The sequence below is a fragment of the Petaurus breviceps genome, unplaced genomic scaffold, assembly GCF_028583685.1.
Source record: "Petaurus breviceps papuanus isolate PSGF00001 unplaced genomic scaffold, PetGlider_PUasm1.0 138, whole genome shotgun sequence".
Classification (NCBI taxonomy): Eukaryota; Metazoa; Chordata; class Mammalia; order Diprotodontia; family Petauridae; genus Petaurus; species Petaurus breviceps.
This window is the reverse complement of record NW_027185694.1, coordinates 28,641,041-28,667,780: the sequence shown is the minus strand read 5'-3', so window position 1 is coordinate 28,667,780 and position 26,740 is coordinate 28,641,041.

The window sequence follows — 26,740 nt, the reverse complement described above, 5'->3', positions numbered from 1 at the left end:
CTGAATAATGGATTGCAAGCTAAACAGGACTCAATAAGGTAAGAGAGCATGCAAAAAAAGGTGATGTGATGTTAGTTTTTATAATAAGAGGCATAATGTCTAGGACTATGAAGATGACAGTACTGTTGTACTCTTTCCTGGTCAGACCACATCTGGGGCAACACATTTTAAGAAAGACATTGATTACCTAGGGAGCATCAGAGGATGGCAGCTTTTGTTATTGTTTTGTTGAGTCATTTTTCATCAACTCATGTCCAACTCTCTGTGACCCCAGTTTTCTTGACAAACCACTGGAGTGGTTTGCCATTTCCTTCTTCAGCTCATTTTATAAATGAAGAAACTGAGGCAAACAGGGTTAAATGACTTGCCCAGGGTCATATAGCTAGTAAGTGTCTGGGGCCGGATTTGGATTTGAACTCATGGAGAGGAGTCTTCCTGACTCCAGGCCAGGCACTCTATTCACTGTGCCTCCTAACTGCCCAAGGACTGTACTGCTCATATCACATCTGGGGCACCATATTTTAGGAAAGGCATTGATTAGCTAGGGAGTATCAGAGGAGGGCAGCCAAGATGTGTTAAATCCATGTCCTATAAGAACGGTTTGAAGCAACCTGGGGATGTTTAGCTTGGAGAAGAGAAGTCTTAGGGGGAACGTAACAGCTGCCTTCAAGTACTTCCATTGTGTGGAAGAGGAATGAGACAATATTCTGCTTGGACCAAAGGACAGAAGGAGAAATGATTAGAAGTTTCAAAGAGGCAAATTTAGGCTTGATGTCAGGAAAGACTTTTGGAATGGTCTGCCTTGGGAGCTAGTGGGTCTCCCACCACTGGAGGTGCAAAAACAAAAGCAGAATGACCCCTTTGGGAGCATATTGTAAAACAGATTCTTGTTCAGCTCTGTTCTAAATGACCTCTGAAATCCTTTCCTACTCTGAGGTTCTGTGCAGAATGATAAACGTAAAATACTCAGACATTACGTTGTAAGTGCAGCAGAACCAATTGACCTTAGACATTACACACAGAACATAAATCTGGGATCACTCTGGCTTTTTGATGCCAACTTGGACCTCATGGTGACCAAACCCAAGCCTCCACAGCATTTTCAGACAACCTTCAACCCTCCCCCACTGCCCAGCTCCCCTTTACTTGTTGTCTTTCCACTTTAGAATGTAAGCTCTCTGAAGAATCATGGGTACCTAGAAAGAAAACTCACTGGTGGGCATAGATGCACTTCATAGTGATAAAGTAACTTAAGAAGCAATATAAAATAGTGAATAGAAAGCTGACCTCAGAGCCAGAAAGTCACGTGTCCTGCCTCTGACACACACTGGTCGTGTGACCCTAGGAATGCCAATGAGCTTATCAGGGCCTTGGGTAATTCCAAGACTACTAACTTGCTGGGCAGGTGCTAACCTGCACCAGTGGAGAGAGTTGCCTCACTGGGTGTACTGATAAAATCGAAGATCTGGTTAAGAAAAAAGTACCTCATGGGAGTACCTCCACAACACCTTAGTTCAGCATTGCCTGAACTATTACAATAGCCTCTTAATTGGTTTCCCTGCCTGAAGTCTCCCCTCACTTCAATCCAACCTTCATTTAGTTGCTAAAATTATTTTCCTAAAGCACAGGTTTGATGATGTGATACCCCACTCAATAAACACCTATGGCTCCCTGTTGATTTTGTTCTTGTCGTGAGTCATTTCAGTTGTGTCTAACTCTCTGTGACCCCATTTGGGGTTTTCTTGGCAAAGATATTGTAGTGGTTTTCCATTTCCTTCTCCAGCTCATTCTACAGAGGAGAAAGCTGAGGCAAACAGGGTTAAGTGACTTACCCAGGGTCACACAGTTAGGAAGTGTCTGAGGCTGGATTTGAACTCATGGAAATGGGTCTTCCTGATTCTAAACCCAGGGCTGTATCCACCTATATGAACTCCTGTTTCTCTTTTAAAGTCCTTCACATCTTGGTGGCAGTCCATCTTCCCAGACTTGTTATATAGTCCCCCCCCCCCTCACATTTTGCAGTCCAGTTAGACTGGCCTTTTCGCTGTTTCTCACACACACCACACTGTCTCCTATTACCATGTCTTTAGATTGTCTGCCTTCCATTCCTAGTATGCATTTCTTCCTTACCTCTGCTTCTTAGGATTCCTTGTTTCCTTTAAAATTCAGCTTAAATGACATTCTACATGAAACCTTTTCATGAGCCCACCCACTACCTTGTGTTTATTATTATTATTATTATTACTGACTAATGTTTATATAAGGTTTTAAGGTTTGCAAAGTTATTTACAAATATCCTCACAACAACCTTCAGGAAGTAGGTGCTGTTATTATCCCCATTTCATAGATGAGAAAACTAAGGCAGACAGAGGGTAAGTGACTTGCTCAGAGTCACCCAGCTAGGAAATGTTTAAGGCTAGAATTGAACTTAGGTCTTTCTGACTCCAGGCCTAGGACTCTATTCACTGAACCACCTAGATGCCCTTGTATATATTTTGTGGCCCTGGAGGAGAAAGTGAGGCTGGTGACTTTGCACAGCCCTCCCTCACTTAAATCCAATTTGCTTTCATGTCATGGCATCGCTTCCCTGATGTCATGGTCCTCTCTGAGAACAAGGGACAAACAACAGCCACAACAACTTATATGTGTACCTGTTGTCAACCCTGATAGATCATAAACTCCTTGAGGACAGATACGGTTTTATTTTTGTTTTTGTATCCACAGCATCTAGTACAATGCCTTTCGTATAATAGGCACTTACTAAAATGCTTATTGATTGAAGATGCAACAGTAATTAAGTCTGACAAACAGAATTAATTCTCAGACACCTGAAATGCCGCTACCACCTGCAACACGCCTCTTCAGTTTTGTAAGTTTTGGCTTCCTAAGAGCTGTTTTATTTGAGTTTTTAACAGAACAGTACAATGTTCCATAATGTCATCTGCTTGAAGGTGCTATGTGATATGTGGAAAGTACATTTTATCCTATGTTCCCAGGCTTATTCTTGGAATTCCTGAGCAGAAACCTGAAATCTCAGATCAGAAGCTACAAAGCATAAGAGTGTATGGCCACGTATCAGCACTCTGCTAACCCCCAATGGCTTTTTTCCATCTTTGACAAGGAGGCTGTCATTCCTAAGAGGTTTTGCAATATTTGGGGTTCAAGGTAGGTCATGTGGCCTGGCAGCTGACATAATTGATCACCATGGTGGCAAGGCTGAATTTAATGAATGGCATATCAGGATACATAGTACATATGTATTCTTCATCTTCTTTTCTATGTCCATTCTGCCCACCCACCCATCATGCAAGGTCCAGGGAGTCCTGGCATCTTGCAGCAGGAGTTTCTGTTGTAGGTCATGTGAGTTCGTAGACCCCATGATACTCCTCTTCAATGGTGGGGCTTTCCTAGGTGGACAGACAAGTAGTTAAATGCCAATTCCATTTAGGGAGATTCACCCAAAGATTCCTGTCCCAGATTTTTGATTTTCCACCCTTTCATTAGCCATGCTTGAGATTGCTGAGTATGTGCCATTAGCTATGACCCATAAATCAGTGTAAAAACACATCAAGTACCAGCGCTTATATTTGTCATGTCAATATATCATGAAGCATTCTGAATTTAGATGTAGAATAATTTGTCTTCAATTCAAATCAACAAACATTTATTGGATATCAACCGCTGTGCTATGTGTTGAGCATACAAAGACAAAAATGAAAATATCCCTGCCCTCAAGGAGGTTATATTATACTGTCATTCTTTTCTTTTTACTTTTGTAATATAAAACTGACCACTGACTAATATCAGAAGCTACTTGTTTACTTTTTAAATTGCTGTGGCTACTTACCCTGAGGACACATAACTTTAAAGGGTAATGGAAACTATCAATTTCAACTTCACCTGGACAACCAGGATAGGGAGATTCTAAGTCTCTGGGCCAGGAATCAATATGAAACTTGTGCTAGTTATTGTAGCTATGAGCCAACTATAGAATGCAACCATTGTCTCTGTGCTGAGGCAGGCCCCCACCATTGCCCTCTCAGTTAAATTCCCACGACTCCTCTGTAGGTTCCCCATCTAATGAAGGGATCCCTATTTGGGCTCTCATAATCAGTGTCACTAGGTAGGAACTCAAGGTGCCCAGGGGTGGGGAAATCTGGGTTTCTAGACATGGCCAGTATATGGATTTGTCTTACTTGTCTATGTTTATTTGTTACAGGGATCTTTTGTTGCTTTTTGGCGGGGGAGGGAAATAGTAGTAATTGTAACACCAAAAAAAGAATAAAAAGGTCATTGTAGAATTTTTTAAAAATACATTTTTAGGAGGCACAAATAATTAGGGCAGCTTTGAAATTAACATGTTAGATTTATTATATAATTAAAAAAAAAGAAACACAAGCTATAAGTATTGGAGATGCAAGGTATACTATGGAATCCTCTTTTTCTTTTCTTCCTTGTATATTGAAATCCTAATGTTTGTTGGTGTTTGACTATTTCAGAGTAACAAAAAAAAAATTTTTTTTTAAGAAAAAGAATCAGGGGCGACTAGGTGGCGCAGTGAATAGATGACCAGCACTGGAGTCAGGAGGACCTGAGTTCAAATTCGACATTTAACACTTACTAGCCATGTGACTTTGGGCAAGTCACTTAATCCCACTTGCTCTGTCTTCCCCCCCTCCAAAAATCAAAAAAGAAAAGAAAAGAAAAAAACTCAGAGTTGCTTCTGAATTAGGGAATAGGATTCTCTTATATAGCTGGTTGTTTCTCTTGCTCTCAATGCCTGGTAGTGTGCAGAAATGGCCTCAGGTACTAGTGAATATGAGTCAATAGATCCCATTGAGGGTGCAATTGATTTAATTCCATGCTTGTATTGACTGGCCATTGCCTCATCCCATCTCTGTTTAAATTTGGAAGTCTGGACAGGTCTCAGAGGGCAAAGGAATCAGGCATCCTCAACTGCCCTGTCCCCTCAAGTCCTCCATGCTGTCCCCATTCCATGTTTCAGAAACATGGTCCCCTCAAGTCAGGGTTGGGCAGAGACCTGATATGGCTGAGAACTTTCAAGCAAACATAGTTAACCTGGTTAGCAGAGTCTATACCTGTTTTTCTGCTTCTGGTAATTTTCCAGGGACTCTGGAAACTTAAGCACTTCTAGTTTCTTCCACCGAGTATAATCCTGCTCCTTCTTTTTCTGAAGTTTGCTTAGAGAAAGGGACAATAACCAAACCTCCCTATACTCCCTGGACAATGACTTTTTCATAGAATTTTGTGCCCTGGTCACCTTCTCTCTCAGTCCTCCAGCCTCATTCACGGGAAATCATAAGTGATCAGAAATCCTCATTTGTTGTTGTCCCCAAAGTCTCAGTTTGAATCTCTAATAGCTTAAATATTAGAACTAAAGGGATTGTTGTTCCCCACCCCACCCCCTGGCTTGGGTGACCTTCCTGGAAGCAGAGAACTAGACCATGTGACCTTCAAAGGCTCTTTTCATCAGCATGATACAAGGCAGAACATTCTTTTGGGATTCAGGAAACCTAGGTTTGAAGCTTGACTCCATCATGTATAACTGTGTGACCTTGGGTTGGTCATTTAGCTTTTCTAAGCCTCAGCTTCCACATCTGCATAGTAGGGACAGAGTTTACAAAGTACTTCTCTCACAACTCAAAGTACTAAAAGTGTTATCTCCATGAAGATGAAGTGCTACTCAAATATTAGTTATTCTTCTCCTCAGTGTCCTGATTTCCCTAAAACATCAGTGAAATAGTGCTGGTCCTTCCTGAAGCTATAGTCAGTTTCTTTCACAGTGCCCAGAGCCAAGCCTGTCCTGGGAAACTGGAGAAGGCCTGAGGTTGGGTGAGAAGCCACATTGGAGACCAATAGCCCAGAGCCAGGCCTGGTGCTATCATTATCCCATTACAATACTGTAATGTTGCTTTTCATGTGTCCATGCCTCAGACTTTCCAAAGAGCTCTCACATCCACAATTTTATAATAACAAATGGGGAGTGGAGCAGGGCAGGTGAATATCACCCATATTTGGTAGATGAAGAAATTGAGCTTTCAAGAGGTTAATTGTTGACTGTGACCCTCCCCGGTAGAGGAGCATGGACTAGAACCCAGGGGACCTGACTCCTGCATGGTCAACACTGTCACAAGAGGAACTGGGTCAAATGTAGCAGGGGAGAAGGTTGGACATCCAATCAGCACCCTGAGCTGGTTTAGGAGAAATGTCTTCTCAGAAGATAGACCAGCCACCGTAGCTGGGGCATAGATGCTACCCTCTCCATTCTCCCTGAGTCTGTATCTGAGAAACCTGAATGAACTGGCTCCTTTCCTATTATTCTCTTCTCTCTGGGTCTGTGCCTTCTCCAGGGGGAGGAAATTGGGATGAGAGCAGGGCAGGTTCTGATTCTCAATAACAAATCCCTTCAGTTGTCCTATGCCACTGGTGGCTGAGACCAGGGAAAGAAGTACAGAGAAGTACCTTTAGACATTTAAGAGCTACTAGTCGGTCCTTTAAATGACAAATTCGTTTACTCATCAATCCATTCATTCATTCAACTAGTCACTTATATCTTTTAAATATCTGGGGAAGAATACATGGTCTTTGCCTTCTAATTCATAATTTCCATAGGGAAGGTAAATTATGTGGTACAATAAGTATCCTGGGATTTGAAAGGAGAAGCAAATGACTGATGGTTTGAGCATTATGGAAAGCCTTCCAGAAGGGGTAGGCCTGACAAGATGGGTAGAGTTTGAAGAGACTGAGAGGAAGAACAGGTAAGGAAACAGTATGAGCAGCGACATAGGGAGACCAGCTGGGCTATGTGCCAGGGACCACTAGAAGATTAATTTGGAACCAGATTGTAGAGGGCCTTCAACACCATGCTAAGGAGTTCTAAGGGTGTTGGTTTTTGTTCCTTCATTCTTGAAGAAGACCCATGACATCACTAGGGTGATGTCTTAATTTTCATGTGAATTGGCTTTACATGAGGCAGAGCCAGAGTCATCAAAGTCCAGCGGCAAGACGAAAGTCAAGATGACTGGCAATGGCCCAGGATGCAGTGGCTGACCTTGGCCTTTTTAAATTAAGGTCTTTCCTAGGTCTCAGTTTGTCTGAGGCAATGCCCATTCAATGACTAAGGGCTAGGTAAGACTTTAAACAAAAGATGGCCTACAATGAGCGTAAATAGGAATTGTTTTCTGCTCTGGTCAGTAATTTCAAGGGTCTACCCCTCCCAGATTGATATTTTGTGATGGTAAAGAGTTTGAAAATGAACTTGTGAACAAAAAGGAGCCACTGGGGATTTTGAACTGAGGACTGAAACAGTAAAAGGGAAGATGCTGAATGTCAGGGTCCTGGGGCTCTAACAAGCAGGACCTATGTCTCCTTGTCCAGAGAACTCTGAGCTTATCTATGGGACTTTCCACAGCTATTGTGGCCTCTTCCCTTGGCTTTAGCTCTGGATGCAGCATCCATCCATTTATTTGGTGTTCACACTGCGGGTTGGGAGTTTCAGAAGCTACTGCAGTTCAGAGGTGTTTGTGTGAGTTTTTTAAGGCAAGAGATTTATTTCTTAGTTTTGATTTTTGTCTAGAAATCGCCTAAAGAGTTTTATTCCTAATGGCTCCCATTTGTGTAAGAAAACTCTAGGTTTTATTCATTTACCCAGCAGCAAGATTCCTACCCTAAACCAGAGCCCCCAGACCAGAGAACCTGCAGCCCCTCTTGTAAAGAGGAAATTTCCAAGTTGGAGAAGTTCATTTTCAGACATGAAATGTGCTCTTTCGAAATGGTTCCCTGATCAAAGGGCTGGCACAGTGGGCACAGCCAATGAAGGCCTGACTCCTCCGTCTGCATGGGGCCCAGAGAGGGCCCACCAGCCCCACAACAGCCCTCCCAGCAGGAAACACCCCAGTCTGTCAACTCCAATGATATGGTTGGCTCCTGGCTCCCCCACCTCCCCACCCCACTCCCATCCCACCCTTTTATCTTCTCCCATTCGAAATAAAGACCCAAGTGAGAGTGTCCTCTTGTAATGTTAGAGGATGGGGAAAGGAGCAGAGAAAAGGCCTTATGAATGAAGGCAAAGAGAAGAATCATGGCCAGGCTCCAGGCCTGGCTGAGAAAGTTTGCTCATAAACTTGAGTATTTCTGAAATGTGCTCTCTTTCCTTCAGGCTCTCAGGATCTGCTTTGGTTCTTGAGGTAGGGTGATAGGGGTGGTGGTGGTGAATGTCTGAGGCACCCACAACCCATTATGGAGACCTACTAAGCATTTCCCTAGCTCATTGCTATTGACAAAGCACTTTCCTCACAACACTCCTGTGAGGCAGGCAGGGCAAGTATTATTAGCCCCATTTTTACAGCTGAGGAAACTGAGGCTTGCCTTCAGTTGTAAACCTATTACTGTCAGAACTGGGACTTGAATGTGGGTCTCTTTTCCCACATTGACCTTTGGGTAGCCAGAAAACAGTTGTCTTCCCATCAGCCCTCAGAATTCCTAACGAGAGCCTGACATTTTAAGACCTTTGCTAAGAAGTAGGTGGTTCCCATCTCCCAAGGACCAGGGGAATATCAAAGAGCTCAGAGGGATCAGTCTTATTCCCAATTTTGGAACAGATTACATAGCAACCCTAACCCTCTACATGGTGATGGTTTGTAAAGTCTAAGAGAGCCCCAGAATACTGGCCCAGATTCAGATTTCACCATAAAAAGTCAGGCCTTAAATGCCTCCCTCCCCCTTTCCCATGACTGCAGAAAGCCTGTTAGCCCCTGGCCCTTCCTTTCTAGTGGCTCTGAGATCTTCACACATTTAGTCCCATGGGCTTGTTCCTAAGGTCACTGGCTGGTCACAGATTTATTTGAGCAGTGGTGGCTGCTGGCAGAATGTGAAATACTCTCCCTCCTAGAACATGAGCAAGCACATGAGGCTGCTCCCAAAGGAGGATCAGGGGAAGATCTTGGCCTTCTCTACTTCTGACCCCCAGAATTTGTCCCTAGTACTTCCAGACTGAAGAGCTTAAAGCATGACCCCTGCTCTGTAGGCCTCTATCACCATATCATCACCATGTCAAGATATTATCCCTTTCTCCAAAAGATCTGTGTCTGCTCCCCAACCCCAACTTAGCAACCAACTAACTGTTTGGTATTATCACCTGAAGGTCTATGGGCCTGGGGTTCTTAGGGGTATGAGTGTGTGTGTGTGTGTGTGTGTGTGTGTGTGTGTGTGTGTGTGTGTTCTAGACCCCTTTGGTAGTCTTATGGCACCTATGGAACCCTCCTCAGAATAATTTTTTAAAATATATAATATACAATACCCAAACTACCTAGGAAAGAATTTATGTTGAAATACAGTTATCCAAAAAAAAAAAGGGTTTTTTTGAGTTCACTGGCCCTAGTTAAGAATCCTTGTTGTAAGCCAAGTTCTCTCCACATTGACTCTAAGCAGCTCAGAGAGGTAGAAAGACAGCCCTGGCTGAGTCAGAAAGCTGCCTCAGTGTTAAGGTCCTGTTTTTGCAAATGGATTTTCTTTGCCAGTCCCGGCTCTCATTTCTTAGGACATTTTGGTTGCTGACCAGCTGCCTCCCATGAATATCATGCTCATTTTCTGTTTGCCCAGATGTAGATGTTCCATCTGGCTCTGCCCTAGGATATTTCTGTCCTCTTGATTTTGCTGGCTTACCTGGCCTCTGACTCATACTCCCCAGGCCCTTGCCTTTTGTGTGTGGCAGACTTTCTGGATCATGCCTGATCCCCTGGGCCAGCTGCCACCCACGATTCAATGTAATGCTCTGTGAGGGAGGCCATGGGCTCGATATGAAACGCAGTTCAGCCAGGCACCTGGGCGATTAGTCCATTTAGTAAACAATTCTTTGGTCAGATAACAGACTTTACAGTAAGGTTTCTTAACCTGGGATCCAAGGACAGTGAGCAGACTTCAGGAAGATTGTAAACTTGACTGAGAAAAAAGTTGTATCTTTATTTTCACTAATCTCTAACTGAAATTTAGCATTTCTTTCAAATATTAATTTAAAAACTCCATTATTCTGAGAAGGGGTCCATAGGCTTCACCCGACTGCCAAAGGGGTCCAACACTCAAAACAAGTTAAGGACCCTGACTTTAGAACGGTGTCTGAAAAACTTAGCATCATAAGATCAGAGAATTAGAGCTCGAAGAGACTTGAAAAGTCTAGTCCAACCCTTTCATTTTACAGCAGCGGTAACTGGGGCCCAGGGACATGAAGTAATTTGCTCACAAGTAGGAAGCGGTAGAGCCAAGGACCAGAACCCTAGCTCCCTGTCTCTAAATCTTGTACTCTAGTTAATACCATGATAGGCAGTTGTCACCTAGTGCCTCTCATGCAATAGATGTTTAATCAGTTGTTAGTTGACTGATTCTAGATGTTTTGCCCTAGACTCCACATGGAGAGGGGGGGGCGCCTCTCCCTATCAAGGGGATTGGGAGTTAGATGGAAGAAGGTCAGGGTCTCCAGGGCAAAATGATCAACACCTTTTCTGAAAGAGCTTAAGATCTCTGTGCTGAGCCCAGACTTGAAGCCCCATCTTCCTATCACTGTTCTATCAAATGAATAATGTAGATAAAGTGTTTTGCAAACTTTTATGCACCATATAAATGTGCTTCTGTAGTTGCTGCTACTATTACTACTACCAATAAATACTATGAATTGGAGAGGGAGAGGCACTAGACCTCATTCCTTGCTATCCACTGCCCCTTCTTTCATTTCTTAAATGTGTTCTAGCTTGCAAAGGTGTCATTATATGTCTGTGAGGGGCCTGGGTTGGCACAAAGAAAATCATTCTTGCTAACTCTACCCTCAGGGAAGTGCATGGAATGGGGGGCTCTTTCATGCCATGGCCTAGATGCATGTCTACTCACACAGAAGGGGTCCCTTGCCCAGTCAATTTTTTCTTTAATTTAATTTCTTTAATAGGACCTTCAGCCCTATACCCCCACCCCCAGTTTTGAGCCTAAAAGACACCACAGGAGGCAGCTAGGAGGCCTACAGGATTAGAGGACTGGGCCTAGGGTCAGAAAGACCTGAGTTCAAATCCAGCCTCTGTCACTTCCCAGCTGTGTAACCTTGGGCAAGTTATTAAACCCTTGCCTGCCTCAGTTTCCTCAACTGTAAAATAGAGATCATAATAGTTACCCAGGGTGGTTGTGAGGATCAAGTGAAATAGTATTTGTAAAGCACTTAACAGTGTCTGGCACACAGTAGGCACTTAATAGTTACTTCTTTCCTTCCTTCCTTCTACAGGACACTGGGCAGTGTCACATGGCAGTGAAAAAGCAAATATCATCTTAAGCTGCATTGGAAGAGGCAGCGTGGTAAAGAAGGGAGAGCATTGGCACTGGAGTCAGAGGACCTGGACTCAAATCCCACCCCTGACACTTGCTATCTCTATGACCTTGGGCAAGTTGCTTTACCTTCAGGGGCCTCGATCTCCTCATCCATAAAATGAAGGCATCTGGGAGAGATGTTCTCTGAGGTCTCTCTTCCAGCCTCCTGTCTATAACACTGTGAATTCAGAATGAAAGAGGCAGAATGGCTCTTCTCCTCTGCCCTGGTCAGACCACGCACCTGGAGCAGTGAGGTCTATTCTAGATGTCACCACTGGGGAAGGACAAAGGCAAGAGGGAAGGCATCTGGAAGGGGGGAGTCTGGATAGTGAGATGACTGGGAAGACTTGCAATGTTTAACTGGGAGAAGAGAAGATTTAGGAAGGCTGTGTTGGCTGTGTTCAAGTATTTGGAAGTCAGTCATATGTAAGAGAGATAAAAGACTTATTTTGTCAGGTCCTAGCGGGCAAAATAGGGGAAGAGCGGAGTGGAGGGCAGAATTCAGGAAGGTTTAGACTGAATATAAAAACAAATTCATAATATTCAGAGCTATCCAAAAGTGGAATGGCCCTTCTCCAGAAGCAGCTCCATGTCACTTAAGACGTTTAAATAGAAGCTGGATGGCAGAATGTTTGAATATTGCAGAGGAAATTCTAGTTCACATGTGTCTTGGACCTGAGGCTCTCAGAAGCCCCTTCCAACTCTGAGATCCTGAGATTATTCATACCTGTGGCGTTACCTCTAGGGTCTGTGACCCTAGGTCACCCAATGGGGTTTGGGACCTGGGACTGATACTTCCACATGGGATTTTGTTCCCATGTGTTGGGTAAGAGCCTGTAACTGAGAAGGCGGCCAGTTTTGGGGGTCAAACAATTAAATGAAGAATTACAACCCTTGAGAGACTTCCCAGTAATTTCCATACTCTACAACCTTCCTTGAGGAGCTGGCAAGTGAGGCCCTTCAGAAGGAGGAACCAGGCAGGGCTGAAATGATTATAAGACCTAATAGCAATTGGTGATTTCTTTAACATAAACATAATTGCTATGCTTTACTCAATATTTGAGACTCTTAACAAGATAGAAATAATTAGGGATTTCACTTACAGTTCAATTTGTTTTCACACCCTGGGAAATTTCTTATTCTTTCCAATAATAGTACATACAGTATGTGGCATTGGCCTCCAGGGGTCTCCAAGTACACTCCAGATTTTAACTCTTTAATTCCTGAACATTCAAGTATAGAGAGAGCAGACCTGATTACTTGGTTTTAAGGAGGCAAGTTGGTGAGTAGAGTATAAGCTGGAATTCCTTAGGGGACAAATGGAGTAGATGAAAACTGCCCATGGGTCCTCTGTTCTTTTCTGGAGCAGAAGGGAACAGCTCTGAACTAAGCCCTGGATGTAATCATCCTTCTGTTTTGACTGTAGAGAGGGTTTCCAGTCTTGATTAGCATTGTTCTTGTTAACTACAGTTCTCTAAATGACTCTCCCAAAGAACCCCTATAATCTGAGTCAGGATCCACAAAATCTAAAGTGCTAGTCATAGACAAATTGTCCCTATAGATAATCTGGGTCAATGACAGAAAGGTGACCAGGGTGGGATTTAATCCATTTTATGTAGTGCTGGGTAAGAGGCAGTGAACATAGGTAAGGGCCTACATTTTGAGCTGTGTGTCCAAAACTGAACTCACTCTTTTCCCCCCAAAACTTCTTTTCTTAATTTCCCTATTAGTGTTGATACTGCCACCATCCTCCCAGTTCCCCAGACTCAAAGCCTAAGGGTCATCTTTCACTCCTCATAGTCTCTTATCCCCACCCCCATAGCCAATTTGCTGCCAAAATCTGTCAATTTTACCTTTATCACACATCTCCCATATATCCCCTCCTCCCCTTTGACACTGTCGCAGGTGCAGACCCTCATTCCTTCATACCTTGACTATTGCAATATCCTGTTGGTTTGTCTCCCCACCACAAGTCTCTCCCCATTTCAATTCTTCCTCCACTCAGCCATCAAGAGATTTTTCTAAAAATTAGGTTCCTGACCATGTCTCTCCCTTATTCAATGAACTTCAGCAGCTCCCTGTCACCTCCAGGATTAAATATAAAATCTCTGGTGTTCAGAATCCTTCACAATCTGGCCACCCTGACATCTTTCTAGTCTTCTTAAACCTTAAACTGACTCCCACCCCAAATACTCTTCAATCCAGTAGCTCTGCTTCCTTAGTGTTCCTTATACAAGAGAAACTCCATCTCCTGCCTTTGACGATTTTCACTGGCTCTTCTTCATGCCTTTCCCTCCACCTCCTGGCTTCCCTGGCTTCCTTCAAGTCCTAGATAAAATCCCACCCTCTGCAGGAAGTCTTTCTTGATCTTCCTTAATTCTACTCCCTCTGCTCTATAGATAATTTCCTTTTTAGCCTGTCTATTGCTTGTTTGTCCATAGTTGTTTGCATAATGCCTACCCCAGGAGACTGTGAACTCATTGAGAGGAGAGACGGTGCCTCATAATAGGTACTCAATAAATGTTTATTGACTGATTGGGCTCAGTGATTACCAGTCTGCCCGGGACCAGTCTACATCTAGAACATTGCACTCCATTTCTGGCCACACATTGAAAGAACCTTGACAGACTGAAGCCTGTTCAGAGGAACATAACCAAGATGGCAAGGGGACTTAAAACCATGTCCTATGAGGATCAGTTAAAGGAACTGAGGAGGTTTAGGCCAGAGAAGAGAAAATGTAGAAGGGGTATTTCTTCAAACTCCTAAAGGGTTAGTATGATAGAATTTAAAGCTGGCCATCTCTTTCCTTTTTTGGCTTTGCTTTTCCTATTCTCCCTCCCCGCCCCCCCTCCCCCCCCCAGCTTTTCTCCTTTAGCATCTGTAGAGATGGCCCTAATCTCTTCCAGCCATCTTGCAGTAGGGCGGGGGAGAGGAGGAGGCCAGATACTTCAGGGCTGGGAGACAGTGGATGGGAGGCCCAACTCCCTGACTTTCATCATTTCAGGCCCAGGTGCTACTCGGAGCCCCAAATGGGCAGTCTGGCATAGGAAACAGCTGCTGTCAGCCCTGTCATCTTCTATTGCAGAGAACAGAGGCTGGAAAGGGGAGTGGGCAGAGAGGGGTGGAGCTCAGCCTCTCCAGGAGGTGGCCCCACCCAGACCCAGCAGCCCATGTGGCTTTGGAGAAATGATGGGCCCTCTAATGAGATAAATAACAACAGGGAAGGCAAAGCGTTCAAGAAACATGAAACAAGGAACCAAAGCGCCTGCTCCTGCTTCAGTTTAAGCTCCTGGCTTTGAGGGGAGAGGAATTCCTTTAATACTGCTTAATAGAAGCCACATTTTGTGTGCTGTTTGCTGGTCCAACCATATAAAAGGAGGCAGTCAACCAAAGCAGCTAATATAAAACTGTTGCCAGAAGAATTTCATAGGCAAGTATTCTGATTAAGGGAAAAAATAGATATGAAATTGGGCAATAGAGAACAATCAGTGACCTTGTTCTTTCTCTTCCCGGCCTTCTCTGACTGGCTTCTGCTAGAACTCCTGGGGAAGATTTGGCTGGACTTGATAGCTTTCAGCAGGTCAGATCTTATCATCTTCTCTTCCGTCTTCCAGAAAGGAGACTGGCTATGAGCTATTATCTGATTGAAAACCAATCCAGAAACAAATGCTTTGGTTACCCCATTTAAAAAAAATGAATTGCTGTCTCTGTCTCCGATTTTGTTTCTATCTCTCTTTCTCTCACACATTACCCTACCATACCAGAAAGGATGATTAGCGGACTGAGGGGATTCATCCTAATGTGCATTCCCTGAGTGAAACTTTCTGAGACAGCCTGGCTCCATCATATGGCCCTTCCCCATGCATTGGTCTGAGCTTCCTGCCTTGAAAAGACTGGCCAACACCATAGTGAAAAGGCAGGTATGCCAAAGGGGCTTTGTTCTCAGTCCATTGGTGCTTTGGGGGGTCCAAGGTTGGGGAATGAACATGGATCAGCCAACTAGCACCATGGACTGAGCAGTTCTCCCTCAACCCACTTTCATATAGAGCTTTAAGGTCTGCAAAGTGCTTTACATTTGAGCCTTGCAATAATTCTGTATCCCCATTTTATAGTTGAAGAAATAGACTTAGAAAGTTAAAGTGTCTTCCCTAGGGTCACAAAATCAGTAAGTATCTGAGGCAAGATTTAAACCTAGGTCTTCCTGACTCTAGGCAGATCCAATACTCTACTCACCATATCATGCTGCCTAATAAGAGGTATAAGATGGTGACAGCAGAGACAAGGCTCATTCTAAATGCGTGAGGAATGAGACACAGAAGAGGATCACTCATGTAGGGAACTCCTTCATGGGAGAAATCCTTTCACTGACGCAGATCAGCAACTACACTGTAACTTATATTCTTAGAGACTATGGGACTTGCTCAAGGTCCCCCAGCCAGTCCATGTTAGAGTTAGAAACTCGAACTCATCTTCCTGGCTGTAAAGTCAGTTCTCTATCTACTATACTATTGCTACCTCTTTTACTTAGGATCATACTTTAGCTAGAAGACTTCAATTTGACAAACTTTTTTAAAGTCCCTACTGTGTGCATGGAGATGCAAAGTCTAGGTAAGATATGGTCTAGATAGTGGGGCACTTGGGTGGGCAAATCCCAAGGACCACCTACCCCACTACTCCTGCTTACCACCTCAAAAAACCCTCTCTGGAATTAATGGGAAGGCAGGCGCCACTCCGGATGAGACACCAGTGAGGTACTGTCTGGTTTTTATTAAATATCATAAGTAAAGTATTAATTCTCACCAGAAAGAACAGTTTAGACAGTGTCACAATATAAACATTCATACTGCAAGACATCAGTCTATGGGCCATCTGGGGGACCCTCATGGTTCCTCAGTAACCCCCAGACCACACTTGGAGATCTCCTGGTTTGGAAGGAAAAGGAGGACAGAGGGAAGATAATGAAATACTATCTCAACATCTCCCCAATCTATCCCCAACCAAATCCCTGGGTTCTTTCCTGCTGGGTGTTAATTCAAATGCAGAACCAGGCAGGCAATAGAGACGGTGCTTCTGTTTCCACATGGCACTTGGGTAGTGGTTGTAGAAGACAGGGGTGTTGCCCAAGTGTATGCTGAGCATGTCAGGAACTCTTTTGGGGGGAAGTTTATATTCCCATGACATGCTTAGTGCAATTCAGGGCCCAGTCATTAATCAAACTGGCTTGATACATTATGAGCATCTCTCCAAGGACCCGCCTCACAGCTCTCTGAGATATTCAATTAGGTTCAACAATCAATAGAGTTAGAAGAAAAAGCTGAGGACTTGTCTCCTGTGCAGATATTTAAAGTTCTTAAGAGTTGAGAGAGAGGTCTGAGCTTCCTGACTTCTGGGGAAGCCCTTCATGTTTCTACCTACCCTGTTTCACTCTTTGGGTCACCAGAGTTCTTAACAGAGGTCAAAACTAACAGGGCAGAGCTGGAGTCTCCCCTGGGTGTTCAAGGCAGCCTGTTCTCTCAGGGATACACACAGAGAGAGAGGCTGGAAGTCAGGAAACCTGCTGTCTATTCCCAACTTCCCCATTAACTTGCTGTGTTGCACAGGTAATGATTACTACTCGTGAGATGTTTTCCCAATCTGCATCCCAGTTGCCTTGATTGTAAAATGAGAGAGTTAGACTCAATGGCCATCCCTTCCAGCTCTCAATCAGTGACTCTGTCTATACTGTCTGACCTCTCCTTCTCCAAAGGATTTTCATCTCCTACTGTCTTGCCTTATTCCTTCTGTTTTCATGTCTGTCAGTAGGAACAAGAGGGCCCAAGGGTAATGGTTCTCTCCTAGGATGCTCGGTAGTCTCCTCTCCCCTAACACTCCCACCCCCACCTAGAACCAACAGAGATCCTGCATAGGGATGGGTATTCAAATACTGATTGGTTTCTAGCATCCTAGCTTTAAAGTTCTATAGGAAAAGACTTAAGAAATCTTCTCATCCAGTGGTGTCATTTTATAGAAACCAGGTTATTAATTTTCTTCCCCAAGATTGCACAAGTAGTAAACATCGGAGAAGGAATTCAAACCCAGGGCCTCTCACTCCAAATGCAGTGCTTGTATATGGCCATGCTGTAATCTCCACCCCACCCTCCGATTAGAAAGTAAGCTTCTTGAGGATAGGGATTGCTTTTGTGCATCATACCTGGCACATTATAAGCAATTATTAAACAATTGTTGGTGGATTGATTACCTTCACCCATTCCTTGAATGACCTTAGATAAATCACTTCTGCCCTTCCCCCAACCTCCATTATTTCTTCACCTATAAAACAGGAAATTAATCCCTGCCCTGCCTCCCCTCCCCCATCCACCCCCCAAGATAATTGATGGGAAATCACCCTAAAGATAAAATTGCCCGAAAGCTGCAAGGGATGGTGAGCAATAACAGCAATAAATCACTGTCTCGTTGGCCTAAATGGACTTCGTGGTCTGGAAGCGTTCATGAAGCTTCCCAAGATGCTTACTTTACTCCTGAGGTGATGTTTGTGTACAAGGAAGCTATGGCTTTTAATCTATTAAAGACATAGGTGCAGAGCAGACCTGGGCTCTGGGCCTTTGGGGGCCAGGGAGGGGTTGATTTGTAGAGCTATGGGGCTCCCTACTATTAGGCCCTTGGCCAAAGACCAAAAATGAGGAGCTCAGTCAATTATTCTGCTGCTTCTAAGTAACTGGGTATTGGGTGACCTGTCGGACAAACATTTGAACGGTGTTTGCCTGAGTTTTCAGGCCTCTGTCCTGCTGGTCAGTTCTACAGTGTGGGCCACCTCACTGTGGACTCCAGGGTCACCCTCTGTCAAAGCTGGGGGAGTCACTGTAGGAAAAGCTGTTGTGGGAGAGGGGGTAGGCCCCAGAAACTATCCAGGGCCTCCAGAACCCAGGGGTTCTCCTTTTACTCCCACACGGTTCGTTCTATCCCTTCTTCCCCTACTATGGCCTCTTCTTCCACTCTCTTCCCCACACCCCCTCTGCCAGCCTTCCCCCTTTCTCTTGCCACCTGGCAACCCTCTAGCCAAGCATTTAGTCTTTCTTACAAGGGTTTGTTGTTTCTCTTTACATTCTTAGAGATCTAGTGAGAAACCCTGACCAATGCCCAGGCCCATTGCTTTCCTGGCAGGGATGTGTATTTCATGGGGTCCTCAAAAGATTATTAAGGGACTTTCAGCCCTAGCTATAATGTATAGATTTCATACTAGGGATATAGAATTACAAGCCCAAGGGACTGAAGTGGGATTTAGGATATATATTGCCTAATTTTAGCAATAATAGTACTAGTCATAGGTAACATTTACATAGTACTTTTAAGACTTGCATAGCACTTTACATATATTATCTTATTTGATCCTCACAATAACTCAAGACAGGGGCCATTATTGTCCCATTTTACAGATGAAGAAATTGAGGCAAGAGAGGTTGTAACTTTTCCAGCTAGTAAACGTTCCCAGTAAGATTCAAACTCAAGTTTTCTAAGCAAGACTCAGCTTAGCTCAAATGAAATAACATATGCAAAGATGTTTCGCAACCCATAAATCTCTATGTAAATGCTACTAGTTATTATTACTATCATTATTAATTTGGATCCTATTAATTTAGAATGCAATTTAATTCAATGAACATTTATTAAGTGCATTCCTATGTACAATCACTATGTTCAACATGGGAGGTGAGGGGGTGGGAAGGGGAGACAAAGACACAAACTCCCTGACCTCAAGGAGCTTGCTTTCTACTTGGGAGATACAACTTGCACCCAGATAAGTAAGTCCAAACGAAACCAGGACCATGCTGTTTCAATAAGATTTCTTTTATTGTCTCACTGGAACTTTTGTCCTCAGTCACAAGGAGCCCCAGGACTGAATGTATGGATGATTCTATGCAGTGTGTCCTCACTGCTAGGAATTCAAAGTGCCAGCTCCCTGACTGAGGGCTAGTGATGTCACTTTTGTACAGGATGGGAGACACGTTTCCTTAAGAATCTAGTTCTGGTAGCTTCATTTATTTATAAACAGTTTATTGATACTTTAAAAATATTGCTCTCACTTCTCAATGGAAACTTTACCCATACAGCACTCCCCCTACCATCCACATACACACACACACACACACACACACACACACACACACACACACACACCTTGTAACAGATAAGTACAGTTTAAATAAAACAGATCAGTACATTAGCCATATCTGAATCCATTATGCCTCAGTTCCCAGTTATATTACATCACCCCTTTTCTGAAAGGAAAGAGGCAAGCTACATTGATCATAAGAGTATAAGTTTAAAGCTGGAAGGGTCCCAAAGGCCATCTCATTTCACATGGAAAGTGTTTTAGAGAGTGAACTATGTAAATTCATATGGCGCCCAGTGGCATGGTGTAATGGAAAGAGGATTGGATTGAAAGACATGGGATCACAGGATCATAGATTTAGAAAAGGAAATTAGTCTTACAGGTCATCTGGTTCAAGTCTATTACACAGATGAGCAAACTGAGGCCTGGGAAGATTAAATGACATGCTATAAATCTCACAGGTATAGATCTCACAAAGGCAGTACTTGAATCCAAGACTCCAGGCTCTTTCCATTGTACGACACTGCCTCAGAGGTCTGACATCCTTGAACGGTCTTTTCTTTTACATTATTATAGTAAATGCATAAATTGTTTTCTTGATTCTACTTAACTTAATTCTATCCCCATTCATACAAGTCTTCCAGGTTTATCTGAATTCTTCCTATTCATAGCTGTTGTTTTTTTAGTGGTATTCCATTCCATTCACATCCCACTTTGTCCAGCTGATATCCAAGCACCTACTTTGCTGCCCAGTTCTTTTCTCTTTTCACAAAATGGGCAGCTATAATTTTGTATATGTTATAGTACCTAGAAAAAGATCTTTAGCACCTCTAAATTCAACCCTACTCCTAGCTCACAAAATGTCTGAGTATCTGTCTCTGTCTCTCTCCTATCCTTTTCACATTCTCTTTCTGTAGGTGACTTTGACTAAAGATGAATGAGTACAAATCTGTCAGCATTAAAGTCTGAAGCGAAGGCCTGCTTCTCCAATCTTCAGTCTTGATGGCGGGGTGAGAAGAGTGATGGAGGAAATATTTGGGACAGTTGAGAGACAAGGTTCTGCCTTTGCAGCATTGTGCAGATGTTTCTGTCGTTTTCATGCAGGAAAAAAAATTGGAATTCACCAACTGAATAAATTATACCTATATTAAGTATGCCAATTGTGAATGGTTTTATTTATCTGCAGATGGTTAATGGGTTCCTCTTCCCCTGAACTGTGCACAGATCACATAAAAAAGATCTTGCGCTGGGCTCTCCAGCTTAATAAGGCCCTATTGTTTAGCTGTGAAACCAGCTCTAACTCTTCTTTCCCCTTAGCATCAGACCCCCCACTTTTGTGCTTTGCTCAGTACTGGTGGCCAGCTATTGGGAAATAGACAGCAATAATACTAATGGAAACTTCCTGGCTATTTCGCCATATTTCAGTCATTGCCTCTTGTGTCCATAACCTCCTGGGCAGCCAGAGAATCCCATTGATTAGCCTACCTTCTCTCCCTTAGCTTCACTGAGCTCCTCATGTAAGTACAGAGAAGAAAGATCATCATATTTACATTTGCTGTTCTAGGAAAAAAAAAAGAGAAAAGAGGAAATAAAGAAAAGCAACTTGTGTGATTCCTAATGTGATTTCTGGAAGTTGAATTGGCCTAAGGGATTTATGTAGCTGAAGACATTTTACTTATTCGTGGCCACTATCATCATGAAGAGGGCATGGACAGGGTCATATTTGCACATTCTGTCCACAGACTCACAGGGAGCCATAGACTGTGACTATAAGTGCCCATTCTTCTCCTAACATGAAAGAAATGTAAACACAGGATTGGCTCTAGAAGCCATTTTCTTCTGAATTTTCTGAGCACAATTAAAGGAGGAATTAGAAAAGGAGGAAGGAAAAATAGTCAATAAAATAAATGTTGACTTCCATTTATCAAGCCCTTCCTCCTGAGGCTACCCTCCATCTATCAAGATCCCCTTCCCCCCCCCCCCAACCTGGGTTGGGGTTAAAGCTGCTGAACATTGAGATAGTCATAGTTTCAGAGACTGACCTCTCCTATAGCTCTGAAATAGATCCTGCTTCTGGGTGGTCGCAAATGCCTTTCCTGGCCATAGATAAATAATTATAGTTCATATTTTTATAGCATTTTAAGGTGTATACCTTTTTTTAAAGTGGTATAATAATATTCCATTCCATTCACATCCCAGTTTGTCTAGCTGGTCTCCAAGAGCCCACTTTGCTTCCCAATTCTTTTTTCTTTCCACAAAAAGGGCAGCTGTAATTTTGTGTTTCACTACAACCCTGTGAGGCAGATAGTGCAAGTATTATTATCCCCATTTTACAGGTAAGGAAAGTAAAGTTTAAAGGAATGAAATGAAGAGACCCAGGATTATACAGATGATAAGTATCTGAGCTAGGGTTAGAACCCAGAGCTCCTGATGCCAGAGCAGTATTCTCTCCACTACGATATGCTTCCTTTGAGTACGTGACGACCTCTCACGCTGGGATCTAGCAATCTGCTGTAACCAGGAATCCTATTTGCCAGACAGCATCCCATTCATCTCAAATGGTGGAGAAATGGGTAGCATATGTCTCCATTTGAGCATTCCCTCCATCCCCCCCGTCCTGCATCACTTGGGCAAGAAAGCAGGAAAAGACAGACACCAGAAAGAGGAATCCTGATCAGAAGCATAGTCCTTGTTTAAGACAGGATGCAGGAGAGTCATCTGTACCCCTCCCCTGAACAAATACAAGTATTACCTCCCCCTGAATTTTTGTTTTCCTCTGTGCACAACAGGATTCGTATTCAGTTGCTTTTATAGGAAATGCTATGACATTTGATAAGATAGAACCTTAGGAATGAACTATGCAAATGTACAACAATATGCTGGTCTTTCTTCTCTAATTATAGCAATCCTAGATCTGCAGTTAGAAGACATGTGATCACCCAGGGGTAGGATTGGAACTCAAGTTCTCTGCCTTCAAATCTCTTCCTCTTTCTGTGCCATACCACACTGCCTCTGCTACTTGACATTTATGATATCTTGTGGATTTTAGTTTCCTCAACTGTAAAATGAGAGGATTGGCCTTAATGATCTCCAAGGGCCCTTCCATCACTGATCCTCCATAAGAGAAGCTGAATAACTGTAGAATAATTACCACATGGGTGATTCGTTTAACTGTTGTTCAGTCATTTCAGTTGTGCCTGACTCTTCATGACCCCATTTGGGATTTCCTTAGCAAAGAGACTGGAATGGTTTGCCATGTCCTTCTCCAGCTCTGTTGACAGATGAGGAAACTGAGGCAAACAAGGTTAAATGATTTGCTCAGGATCACACAGCTAGTAAGAGTCTGAGGTCAGATTTGAACTCAGGGAGATGAGTCTTCCTGACTCCAGGCCTGGGGCTCTATCTACTACAGTTCTTACAGTTATTATAAAAAGATGACCTTAAATATCTACAGCTCCATTTACAAAGCCCAAAGCACTTTCTACGTCCTGATGGAGCCCAGAAACATCCCTCTAAGGTGGGAGGAAAGGCAAGTCAGCTATTGTTAGCTGGCAGGAGGAACAGTTTACAATACGCACCATTTTATACAGTGTGGGTGTGGTGCCCAATCAGACCTGTGTATTTGCTATCCTTTCATTTGAAGGCCTAAATTACCTTTCATTTCTAAATTATATTCACCTGTGCAAATATTTGTGGTTGGCCCAGCCAACTTCCCATCCCTTAATGTCCTGTCTTGGGTTGCCTGGGGGCTGGGGGTGTGGGGAGGGGGGAGGGATTGGGATTCTCTTAGGCAGAAGAACTATGTGGTCTGACACAATGGATTTCACTCAGGCAGACTTTCCTTTTCTCCCTTCCCTTAGGAGCAAGCACAGTTTAGGCTGATAGACACAGCACATTCATGGACTTTCTATGCATAAAAGGATATGTGATGGGAATTACAGTTATGAAAAAAGCTCACCATTTAATCACAGTGTTTTTTACCCCAACCCCTTTACCAACATGATTCTGAACAAAGAGGAGATTCAAGCAGAGGCTGATGATACTTTGTTAGAGCTATTGTTGGGGAAGGTCTAGCTTTGGAAGGAGTTTGAGGCCCTTCTGAATCTGAGATTTTATTACAGTATTCTTAAACCTGCCTTGAGAAATACCTCATATTCACCCAGCTAAGAGTTGGATGTGGTCAAATGCTAAGACAATATGTCAGGAGAACATTTACAAAGGAGAGGAAAGGAACATTCTGGATTTCTTCCTGCCTTCCAATCTGCCTTACTGAGTCATTTTGTACACTCTATGCTTTTGTTTCTTCATCTGCAAAATGGGAGCAATAATGTCCATCTGCCCCGCCCCCCCCAGAAAATCCTTGATGCCAATAAGGAGTTTGAAATGATCAGATATCCATACTCCATAAATGGTAGGGTACTCCCCACCCCATTCCCCCTTCGTGACACTCTCTAGTCTATTGAGAGTTAATATTTTCTCTTCCCCAACCCCCTAAGCTACATGGCAACAAGATTTGACTCAATGGAGATAAAATGCATTTTCTCTGTTGTATGTAGGTGCCAGTCCCAAACTGAAAACTGTGTCACTCACTGGCCATTCTGCTTCTTTGTAGGTAGTGCTGGGCGTATGAGAAAGGAGAGGGTTTGGCGTGCAAAAATCAATGGTTTTGCTCTGCTGACAAAAATTATCTTGACAACATGAATACTGAAGACCATTAAAACACCACTGACAATTATTTACTATGAAGATGTACCTATTGATTTTGCAGTAATAAGAATGAAATGCTGTGAGGCCAGCGACAGCAGAAAGGTCCTACAGATATAATCTGCCAACACCAAGATTGGCTCATCTGGAACAGAGAAGCTACAAAAGTTGATGGTCTATCCCCTTTTGGCCTCTGCTCCCTTTCTATGGAACATCAAACTCAGTCTGTCAGCTAGCTAGCTTTATAGAACAATGCTTTCCGAAGATCACTGTGACCAAGATTTAGGAAGATATTCACTATGGAACCAGATGAATAGAGCCACAATTGCCTAGGCAGTTGGGGAAACCACCTCTGTCCCGATGTCCCGAATCGGTTTATTACTGCCTGGTCCTGCATTCGGATTGTGAAAGTTGTTTGATGATCAGCTTGAAAAGCACCTGAATTCTTACTCTATAATTGCTACAGCTGTATTACTCATCTAGTGGATTGTGTGCAATTAAAAAAGAAGGCAGAGCTGGTTGGAAAACCAATTATAATGAACACATCAGATATCAATAGTCCAGCACAAACATAGTTCCCTATTGATTAATGCCAATCATTTTTGGCATCCATGTCTCTTAGTTCTTGTTTCCTACACCTTTAGGGACCTTTGTAAAATGTCAGTTTCTGCACATTTTGCAAAAGCACAGATCCATAGGGCTTGCTTTTCAATCCCAGTGGATGATGCCTATATGAGATTAAAGAGGGCATTTCTTCCCTTTCATATTGGCTTCTTTCTAAGGCTTCACTCATGGAGGAAAGTTAAAAAATACATAAAGAAAAAAAGGACGTGGGGAAGAACCCAAAGCATAGGATGGCTTCATTCATTGTTTACCCCCAATCACCTAGAGCTGTAGTTCTCACCAACATTTGAACCAGGGAGTACACACAAGTTGCAGAGTCCCAGACCTATTCTGGGTGGCTCATCCTCACCCACAGATTTGGACCAGCTGCACTCACAGAACTGTAGGCCCTTGGAATTAGAAGGGGCCCCAGAGGTCATCTTGTCCGACCTCCCTTCACGTGTAGAAATCCCTTCTAGAGCATCCTTGACAGATAATGAACCAGCCTCTGCTTAAATGCTCCCAGTAATGGGATCCTCCCTATCTTCTAAGGCAGCCTACACCATTGTTGAGTAAGTTCTGAATAGTAGAAAGTTCTTCCTGATACGGAATTGAAATCTGTTCCTCTGTAACCACCCTCTGGTCCTAATCTTATACTCTGGAGCTACCCAGAACAAGCTGTCACCCTCTTACAACTTGAGTGTCTTTAAATCTGAGTGTGGGTAAATAATTTAATGGGTATAAACCTCAAGTGGAATACTATTTGTACTACTTATCTACCTAGAAGAGTTGGTGCAAGGAAAGGGATTTATATACCTGAAAGTACTATATAAACATGAGTAAGTGAGAGAGTGCTATAGCATGGAAAAGAGTTCTGGACGAAGACTCAAGAGATCTGGATTCTAATTCTAACTCTGCCAGTAGCTAGCATTGTGACTTTGTCACTTCTACGAGATCCTGCCTTTCCTGATTCCCCCTTAATACTGGTGCCTTCCCCTAATTATTTCCCATTTATCCTCTACATATCTGTTGCATATAGTTGTTTGCATGTTCTCTCTAGGCTCTTTGAGAACAGGGACTGTCTTTCTGTCTTTTTTTTGTATCCCTAGTAATTAACACAGTGCCTGGCACATTTTTTGTCGTTCAGTTGTTTCAGTCAACTCCCTGACTCTGTGACCCTTTGGGGGCTTTTCTTGGGAAAAATAGTGGAGTGGTTGGTCATTTCCTTCTTCAGCTCATTTTATAGATGAGGAAACTCAGGCAAAGACAAACAGGGTTAAGTGACTTGCCCAGAGTCACACATCTAGTAAGTGTCTGAGACTAGATTTGAACTCAAGAAGATGAGTCTTCCTGATTCCAAACTCAGTGCTCTATACACTTCACCACCTAGCTGCCCAGGTCTGGCACAGTAGGAGCTTAACAAATTTTTTGTTTTTGTTTTTTGCTCTTTGGAGGGGGAAGGCAGGGCAATTGGGGTTAAGTGACTTGCCCAAGGTCACACAGCTAGTAAGTGTTAAGTGTCTGAGGCCACATTTGAACTCAGGTCCTCCTGACTCCAGGGCTGGTGCTCTATTCACTGTGCCACCTAGCCGCCCCACAAGCTTAACAAATTTGACAACATTTTTAGTTCTCTGTGGCTAGTGATGGGTAGCATCAGAGAGGCAAAGTGAAAGAAAATTTCAAGTATTAGTGAGGTCAGTAAAAAAAGGTAGGATAAAGATAAATCATTACAATTACATAGAACTTCTCAAACCTATTTACAAGCTTCTTCAATATGGTGTAAAAGAGTTTTGGCAAATGGGTGACACTGTTGGAAAGCTGGAATGTGCCCTCTCAGGAGTGAAATTCATCACCTTCTTTGCCTTACATAAGACTTCCCTTTGTGTTTCACAGCTTGCTATGCCAATACATATATTTCATTAGATAGATGTTAACATAAAATGTTAGGAGAAGGAGTTG